Raw genomic sequence first — 9,488 nt, forward strand, 5'->3', positions numbered from 1 at the left:
GGTTTAAACACTGAGGTTTGCAAACAAGTACTTTGGATTATTTGTGAGGCCAGGGTTCAAGGTTCCCCCATAATATCTTGCCTGTCCACCAATGGGGTGGAGCCAAAGGTGTGGCTGCAGGGTGTGATGTGTTGAGCTTGTCAATACCGTCTATTATGTGTACTAAACAACAAGAAAACCAACCAGGTGAGAATCACTAGACGCGAACTTCTCTCAGGGCCCTTTCAAGTCTAAAGCAAATGGCCATAACTATAGCTGGGACAGTCCATCTAAAGGGCTGCCTTAAAGACCCCACTTTAAGGACCATGTGGACCATCCACTGTGGCCAAGATGTACAGGGGCATCAGAAACCTGTGTGAGGACATTCTTGCTTTGTGCCTTTGCTCAAACTATCTCTACTCCCTTGTGGGCTGTCCTTTCTTCTTCTCAAATCCTACCTACCATCTGTCAAAGCCCAAGCCAAGATATGCCTCTTCCACAAAGGTTTGACCCGCCAAACCCCTCAATAACTTTCATTTCTCTGACTTCCCATAGCACTCCGTCTAGAGTTCACAATTTCCAACTGCATTATAAACTTTCGTTTTGCTAATTCTCTGGATCACCAAGGATGCCAGGAGAGTCGTCTTTTCTGGGTTTGACCCATAGCAACCAGCACAGAGCTAGGCACATACCAGGCATTACTTGATTAAAACTTCAGGAATGATTTGTTGAACGCATGAGCCAGTGGCCAAAATACATGTCTTCTGGTTTAAAACAAGAGGAAGAAGTTAAAACATCACGGTTCTCTAAGGCCCCGTACCTGTCAGCCTTATTACTATAAGAATCTGAGGAGACTTCTCTAGAAAATTCTTCTGCCATACAGCTTCCACCTGAAACCATAAGAGGCGGGCCCTCAATTCTCTTTCCCATATGGAGACGTAACAGATTTGGGGGCTGAGGGCTGACCCCCAGTTTGAATTCTTGTCTCACCATTCATACGTCACCAAAATCAGCCTTCAAGCATCACATTTTAAAAGCACAGATAGTTCTCGGTATCCTTCACCTAACACTGAGTTACTGAGTGTCTTCTCTGAGGCTCAGTCCTGAAGATTCTCTTTGATTGCAGCCAGGTCTTCAGTGAAGTCAGACAATTCTCTCATTCACCCTCAGCTGATTTCTTGTTCCACCCACAGAGGCAGCTGTTCCTAACCCTGGAAGTCTCCTGAAGTTTCCTAACTTACTCGCTGCAGAGGGCCTCACCTCCCACCTTACTGAGAAAACACGGACACACTAAACATCCCTCTGTTCCACCTAGAAGGTGAAAGTCTGAGAACCGCTGCTCTACAAGGACCTAACGATGACGTAAACACACAGTCACAAGGCCTACTGATGTCATCGCTGGGTGTCTCTCGGGTGTCTCGCCTGTTTACGTTCCTCTCATCGTGCTGTTTCGGAGTTGCCGTAAGTCTACCAAAATGCCACTCGCCCAGAATGATCTCTGTGAGAAACTCTGCCTGAACTCCAGCTCTGCCTTCCCTAAACAACCTCTTTCAAGAATTTGTACCTGCGGTGGCTCACGCCTGTAATCCTAGCACTCCGGGAGGCCGAGGCGGGAGGATCGTTTGTGCTGAGGAGTTCGAGACCAGCCTGAGCAAGAGCGAGACCCCGTCTCTACTAAAAATAGAAAGAAATTATATGGACAGCTAAAGATATATATAGAAAAATTAGCCAAGCACAGTGGCGCATGCCTGTAGTCCCAGCTACTTTGGAGGCTGAGGCAGGAGGATTGCTTGAGCCCAGGAGTCTGAGGTTGCTGTGAGCTAGGCTGACGCCACGGCACTCTAGCTGGGGCAACAGAGTGAGACTTTGTCTCAAAAAAAAAAAAAAAAATTTTTACCCAATTCATTTTCTCCCCTGTGGTCAAGGCCCAAGAAGTATGGCAGCTCACACACAGCCCTCGGCGTAACGGCCGCGACTAGGAAGCCAATATCCAAACTCTGCGTCCTGGGAGGCATCCCCCACCCAACTGACTGAATTCTGAAGTGTCTTTGTGCAGATAAGGCCATGCAGGGGCCTTGACAAAAATCTGTGAACCACAGAGTGCCTTTCAGTTTCCCATTAGCTTCATGGTACAGAGAAACCACAGATTCGTCTTCTTAAACTGCCACACAACATATAATTAATCAACTGTTCCTTCAGGAATGGAGGCCACCTACCCAAAACAGCCACACATTCAGGAGCCTCCTCTATTTCCGTGGCCTTCTCTTCTCAGACTGGGATTAATAGACATGATCTCATCCATGGACTCCCCTGACGCCAGGCAGGTAACAAGCTGAGCAGACTGCTTTCCGTGGCTCAGTTTGTAAAATCAGAGAGGTTGCAGCTGGTTTCAAGGCACACAGCAAGCCAACGATAAATCCTGTGACCTAAGTTCACTGCACTTCTCTGTCTGCCTTGGAAGCAGAGCATGCCCTCAACATCTTCGGTGGGTTGCAAAATGCTGAATATATACAGAGGAAGAGGTCCTCCCCCGGCTCTGCGTGTTGAACCGCCAGGATGGCTCTAGTCTTCTGCTCGGCCTATTCTCGCCCCCTTCTCACGGCCTACTCAGGTTCTACCCACCTGCCGCTGCTACTCAAGAGCACTTCCCACCTGAAACCCCTCTGACGCCATGTGTTATCATTCTTTCCTTTCGCTTCCTTTGGCAGGAAAACCTGGGGCTCAGTTGATTGGTCCCAAAGACCAGCTCCCCTCCCAAAAGCAAAATCGAGGAAAGCTCTGGAGGCAGAGGGGTTGGTGAGAGCTAAGGGCTGGCTGCACACATGAGCCAAATTCTTAATGCTTATGTAATTAATACACTATAACAATAAATAAAAATATAATAGTACTTACTACGTGCTAAGCACTCTGCTTGGCACTTTCACGCATCTTTCACTTAATAAAAGATCCTCTGAAGATGTTCCAGCTCCCTGTCCCCCATCACAGCTGGTCTCTTGGGGCAGCCGCATGAGCCAGCCCCTCCCGCCACCTCCATGACTGCTGCAGGGGCCATCCTCTGGACCCCAGACATGGCTTCGCTCCGCAGAATGACAAGACCAAAGGCCTTTCACAAAGACTCCAATGAGGTGACTGATGTCTGGATTCGTCAACTACAAGTGAATAATTAATACTTGCCAGTGAAGAAATAGACTCATTGTCATGGTGGCCACACGAAGGCTACAAAAGCCCACTTTGTGAAGCCCTTGGTGGACCCCTGGGGCCAGCAGTGGTCCAAAGAAGCCTCTTTGAGAGCACAGTCCGATCCCTAAACGTGGGGACGGGAGCCCTGCACTGTGTTCCAGGAACGCCGTTCCCAATGTTAATTAGCTTGTTGCCTATTCATCACCCAATTTGGCTCTCTGGTCAATGACAGCAGCAGAGGCCCACTCAACACCCGAGAAGGTACGATTTATCAGAAGGGACATGTAGTGTTCTCCTGGGGCCTTTTACTGTTTTTTAAATTCATGCCTCCTTCTTTCTCTGGGCCAGAGAAAGATTTGATTTGATTTGAGGCAAACTCTCCAACCCTACTGGATTGTATACCCCACTCTTGGCCTAACGCCTAAAGCAAGTTTTTCCCTTTTCATTTTCCAGCTGGGACTGAACAAGGCAGCCTTGGGTGCCTACAGAACCGGTCGAAACTAGCCAGGAAATATAATAAAGCAGCTTAGTGAGCAGGCAGCTAATGCCCCCAGCCAGAGGCTCAGTGTGCGGAACTAGCTAGAGGCGCTGGCTTTGCAAGCAACAACATGACTCTTCTTGTGGCCTAATAACTGCCCTGGCAGATGGCAGCCAGTGCTAATGAGTAACACTCTATGCAAAAGTGTGTCACATCCCACAGGTGGACACTGGGTGCTCAACAAATGCCCCTTTTAGTGACAGTTACCCCTGACCATTACACACACAGACACACACAGGTGTACACCCTTATGGTATTCCTGCCCTCAGGGCCAAAGCTGCCCTTGCCAAATACAGAGCTGTCAGCTGCTAGATATTGTCATTTCAGGGGGCTGTTCCCCAAAAGAGCTCCCCAGCGCTCCCCTCCCACGTCCAGCCCACTATCTGAAATTCCACCATTAGAGATAGCAAATATTTCTGTTGCTTCCCATTAAAAATGCCTCCATCCCCTGTTTCCTTTCAAGTGACTTCTAAAGCACCTGCTCTGCATCCAATGGGAAATTCTTTTGTATTCCCATTTTGTATTTTAGCTGCTCTTCAAGATAAACACATTCACTAGCTCCTTTCCTGAAAACCATTTTGATACTGGAGAATGGGGGAAGGGTGGGGCCCTGTAATGAAAGTGGAGGTGGGAGGCCTGAGGGAGGGCCACAGAGAGGGGGTCTTATGGTGGAGAAAACCACCTTCCAGGCCTTCACAAGCCTGCCGACGGGTATGGACTTCCGAGAGCTGAGAGCCCCAGGGCTGCTGGCACAGCCTGTGCCCAAGAGTAAGGTGAGACCCACTGCCCTAAATCGGACACAGGCAGGAGGTGGAAAACGAGAACACGGGAACCAACACTCTCCTGTTTGGGCCATCGTGCCTGCGGGACTGCCCCAGTGTCCGAGCCCACACTGAGAGCAACCAGAAGCTAGCATGAAAAGATCCTTGCTCCATTCCTGGCTTAGCTGGAAGGGCAGCTGATGGCTCATCAACCCCGTGAGTGATTCCACTGAGCTGGGGAAAGTAGGCAGGCAAAGGTCAGAGTCAGATTCCCTGGGCTGGGGAGGGCACCTAGGCATTCAGTGTCCTTTCCAGCCAGAGTCTTGGTAGAGAGAACCATCCTGCTGTCGGACCGTGCTACCTGCCCCCATCCCCAAACAGGGAGCACCTCCATCTCTTCCTTTGGACATAGGTAGGCTGTGCTTGGGGGCGGGAGGATAGGGCCGTCCTGAAAAGCAGAAGCCACAACAGAGAGGGAGGCATCTTCCTGGTTCTGCAGAGCTCAAGAAAACACAACCTTTCCCCCCAGGAGTCAGCCCACTCATCCCCTTCCTCCCGCCTCCTCCCTGCCCCCAGCCAGCCGGGAGGGCGATGCTAGCGTGGGCCAGAATGCTTCAAAGCGGGTCAGACGTGCCAACCCTGTCATCAAAGCCCTCCACCCCCAAACATCGCCGCTGCGTCCCTCGCCCCACCCATCTCGCGTTCCCCGCGGGGCGCTGTGTGCCGGCGACCGCTGCCGGGCGGGCCCAGGCGGCTCCGGGCTTTTGCTGGCGCTGGGGGAGGTGACGGTGGCCGCGGCGACAGAGGCGGGGGCCTGTGCTCTGCAGTACCTGGACGCGGGGATGTCGCCGCCGCCGCCGCCGGGCTCGCAGCCGCCGCAGGTGTCTCCGGTCCCCGAGATTAGCACCGCCTCCTCTCCGGCCCGCGGCTCCGGCCCGGGCCGCGCACCTGCTGCAGCTGCAGCCGCCACGGCGCCCGGCCTCCGCAAGGTGCCCGCGCCGCCCGGGCCTCCGGGGGCCGGCGGGGAGCAGGGGCCGCCCGGAGCCGGAGGCCGGGCCTCTGGGGGCTTCCGGGGGCCTCCAGGCCGCGCTAGCCCGGGCGCGCCGCCGAGCGTCCCCCGCGGGCCGGGGACCGGGGACAGTAGCTTCGCCCCTCGCGCATCCTCACGGCCGCATCCGCGTCCCCGGCAGCATTGTGGTCCCCGCGCCGGGCCGAGGCCTGCGATCGCCGCTTACCTGGGTCTGCGGCGGGTCCAGGGGAGGGGCCCGAGGCTACGGCAGTGCCCCGCGCCGGGGCGCAGGATGCTCTGCCCGGCTCCGCGCCGCCAGCCCCGCGCTCGCCCCGCCCGCCGCCCGCCCCGCGGCTCCTCCTCCGCCCCGGTGCCCGGCCCCTTCGCCGCCGCCGCTGTCACACAAAGAGCAGGAAATGGCTGCGGCCGGGGGCTCTCCGTGCGCCCCCCCATGAGGCCTTCCCACTGACGACGTGCACCTGGGCTCGGAGGGCCGCTCAGGTCCCAGGCCGCGGTCCTAGGGACAGCAAGCCGCCCGGCTCGGGAGGTGCAGAAGCGAGGACGACTTGCCCCACCGCCTCCATCACCGGGGAGCCACACCTGCCCGCGGCGGAAGGACGGAAGCTCCGGCCCTCTTCGAGCTCCTCGGCCTCACATTTCCCAAGTGCTCATTTATCCGCCCAGTCCTTACTGAGCACCCATTTTGTTCCAAGCACTGTGCCGGGACTTCGGTATGCACTGGCGTACAAAACACAGGATCCCGGCCCTCTTGGAGCTTACCATCTAGCAGGAGACACGGCATAAATTAACGCAGCCAAAGTCCAGTTCCAGCACTTCTGTGCGGGGAGGGAGCTGGGTGCAGGGACAGAAGGGACAACTGGGGGCTGGGGCTAGGGGCTTGCCACTAATTGAGACTGGTCCCTCATGCTGCTGCTTTGCTCAATAATTTCTCCCACTCCTTTTCAGTTCCCTGGAGCACAGTCCCTGAAGCTGCCCTCTCTTTATCAGTGGCCTGCCTCAACTTCATTCCTAAAGAATTGCCCAATGGACAAAAAGGTGTCAGGAAGCACTTCCTGGCAAAGCCCGGGGCCAGAAAGGAACAGAGAGGACAGGCACCTTTCTCTTCCAGGCTAATCTGCCACTCAGGGCTCTTCAAAGAAACAATTCTCATTGAGATACAGCCTGGTGCGCCTTCAAACCAGCCTGAAAGGAGGCACGTTGACACACCTAAGCAAGTGACTTCATCTCTCTGCTCCAGGCCACCGAGTATCTGTATCGTAGGCAATAGTAGTTGCACCTCTTACCTCCCAGCATAAATAATTTGAAAGCATGGGAGACATTGTGAGGCGTACATAGATATAAGGGATTAAAGTCTTGTTATAAGGGAAATTTTCTGAAATGATTACCTAGGGCCCGAAAATTTATACGTAATCTCTCAGCTGTCCCTATTAAGGGCTATTTATAGAGGAGCGATATTATCCAAGTCTCAGCAGAGGACATGTGGAAGTCTTTGCCCTCGCTGATCTCCTATCATTTCCCAAGTCCCCAGAATTCATGATCATTTGTGGTTTGATGTTAAATCACTCATTCCAATTCAAATTGCTATTTCATAAAAAATGACTTTTATATATATATACATACATTTCTGTCCCTGATGCTATGTGAGAAGGTGTGGGCGTGTTTATGGAGGATGGGTTTATAAATGGAACTGAGGTTTCTTTTTATTTATTTTTTTTAATTTTTAATTTTCCAGTGTGGTCCTTGGGATTTTAAGTGTCAGTGATTACAAACACCTCATGATGAGAATCTCAATAAATCAGATTTTCATTCTAAAGGGCATTTTATTTTAAATATTAAAGTTTTCTGGAAAACATATTTCTCCCTGTTGTTATTTTCCTGTCATTTCAGAAACAAGTTGCTTAAAAACAAAAAAGACTATTACATTCATATTTGGTTAAATCTTAGACAAGAATAGTTCCCTGACCCCTGAATTCTAATTGCTTATAAGGGCAAGCAGTTTGGTCTTTTGGAGCCACTGTGTTGGAAATTCAGAGGTTTGCCTTTTGATCCTAGTTTTGCAACTAACAGAAGAATGATCTTAGGCAAGTAACTTCACCCCCTCTATTTCCCCATCTGTAAAATGAAGTAGGTTGGATACACTTCAATGTCCCTCCTAATGTGGAAAGTTACATGAATTAAAACAAAGGTCATGCCTCTCCCGGGCTTAAAGCATCTCACTAGCTCTCCACTGTCCTCAGGATGAAGCCCAACCGCCCTCCCATCTATCTCTCCAGGCATCTATCTCTCCTGACTCTTCTATGAACAAGCTTGCTACTCTTCAGCTAAAAGGAACCTCTGTTGGTTCCCCAAACTTGCTGTGTTCCCTCTTGTGTTTGGCCTTTGCACAAGCTGGGCTTCTTGCTTGGTATACTCTGTCCCCACTTTCCTCCACCTTCCACACTTTCTCCCAGTTTACCTGCCAAACTTCTGTTCATCCTTCTGGTATCCCCTTAGATGTCACCTCCTCCAAGATCCCTCCATGTCTGGGTTAGGTTAGGATTAGTTGTCTATGTTCCCATAGCTCACTGGGCTTCCTCTGTCATACTGTTTATTATGCTATGTTGTAACTGTCAATGCACTTTCCTGCATCTCACCATTAGACCCTAAAATCTAAGGGAGCAGGGCCTTCCTCTGCCTTGCTCTCCTTGCATCCTCAGAGCCTGGCACAGAGCCTGGTACTTCACTGGAGTTCAGCAGAAACAGGTTGAATGAACAATTGAAGGTGACATTTTTGCACTTTGCCGTTGGAATGTGTAGCGCTCTGTCTCCTGCCTTCAGATTTCCTCCAGGCTGCACCATGGGCAATGAGAGGACAGCAGCTATCAAGTGAGAATTGCTTTGCCACTTGCAAAGCTGTGGCCCACACATTGTCTGTGTGTGGTAACATTGCCTTGTTTTTAGAAAAGCTTCAAATCGCTTAGAAAATCTATGTTTCCATGTATAAATCTTCTGCAGACCCTGCTTCATAGATACCAGTAGTGGAGTATCCAGAATGGGGATGAGAATTGCTTCTGGAGGGAGAAAAACATAAGCAGTAATAATAATAATGGCTAACATTTTTACCGAGTGCATTACCTCATTTAATTTTCACAGTTATCCTGTGAGGAAAATACAATCATTTGTCCCATTTTATAATTGAGGCAATTAAGACAGATTAAATAATTTTCTCAAGGTAGTGAAACCAAAGCCATGCTTTTTACCACAATTACATACAGTATCATTTTCCCCCCTTCCAAACTAAATCTGTATGTTTATTAATACACTACCTTATGCCAAAAACATATTTAATGTAAGTTACAAGGATATACTAAGAAATTAAAAATCAGTAAGAAATTTAAAAAAAAGAAAGAAGGAAAAGGCTGCAAAGATGAAATGGAGAGAAAACTGTGCATATGACAGAAAGCAAAGACAAAAACATCCAACAACTCCGCGTGCTATGAGCTTGCTATATAGATTAACACATTTGGTTCTCAGCGTTTATGTAGTTAGCAGGAAAAGGAAACTCAGTGGGTCAGTTACACAATTTACACTGGCCATTGTGTAGACGGAATCTGAACGCTTGCTCAAAATTGCCTCATTTTACAGATGAAAGAACAGAGGCCCAGAAAGGGGAAGGGTTACCCAAGACTGGCTGGATCCAGACCCCAGGTCTTTCCATGGGAAACTGGGTTGGCTGTCTCTTTCTTTGAATCTGAAATAATTTGTTAAAGTATATACTTTGAACTGACATTCATTACATGTTTATTTGGGGCCAGCCTGTATGCAAGGTACTTTATAGGGTGGGCTCAGCTCATTTCATGCTCACAAAATTCGAAGAAGGAGCCTTGTTACGTTATAGATGGAAACTGAAGGACTGCGTTGTGGTTTAAGCACTACAGCTCTTCCCCGGGCCACTTGGAAATGTGGGCCTCCATCCCTGCTGTAGTTCCCTCATTTTGCTCATTTCCCACAACTTCTGAAG

The 9,488-nt window shown here is 50.4% G+C and overlaps 1 protein-coding gene across 2 annotated transcripts in view; it reads right to left on the minus strand.

Annotated features, from left to right (window-relative positions):
- The window catches only part of CYFIP2 (cytoplasmic FMR1 interacting protein 2), a 116,407-nt gene extending 110,616 nt beyond the window's left edge, over nucleotides 1-5,791 (minus strand). Inside the window, exon 1 of one of the 2 annotated variants that reach the window (XM_045551278.1) lies at nucleotides 5,694-5,791. The gene's annotated coding sequence lies outside the window, so the exon portion shown is untranslated. The remainder of the gene's footprint in view (nucleotides 1-5,693) is intronic. The other variant, XM_045551279.1, reaches the window with a different exon arrangement.
- Nucleotides 5,792-9,488: the final 3,697 nt, after the last annotated feature.

This window comes from Lemur catta, chromosome 5 (assembly GCF_020740605.2).
Source record: "Lemur catta isolate mLemCat1 chromosome 5, mLemCat1.pri, whole genome shotgun sequence".
Lineage (NCBI taxonomy): Eukaryota > Metazoa > Chordata > Mammalia > Primates > Lemuridae > Lemur > Lemur catta.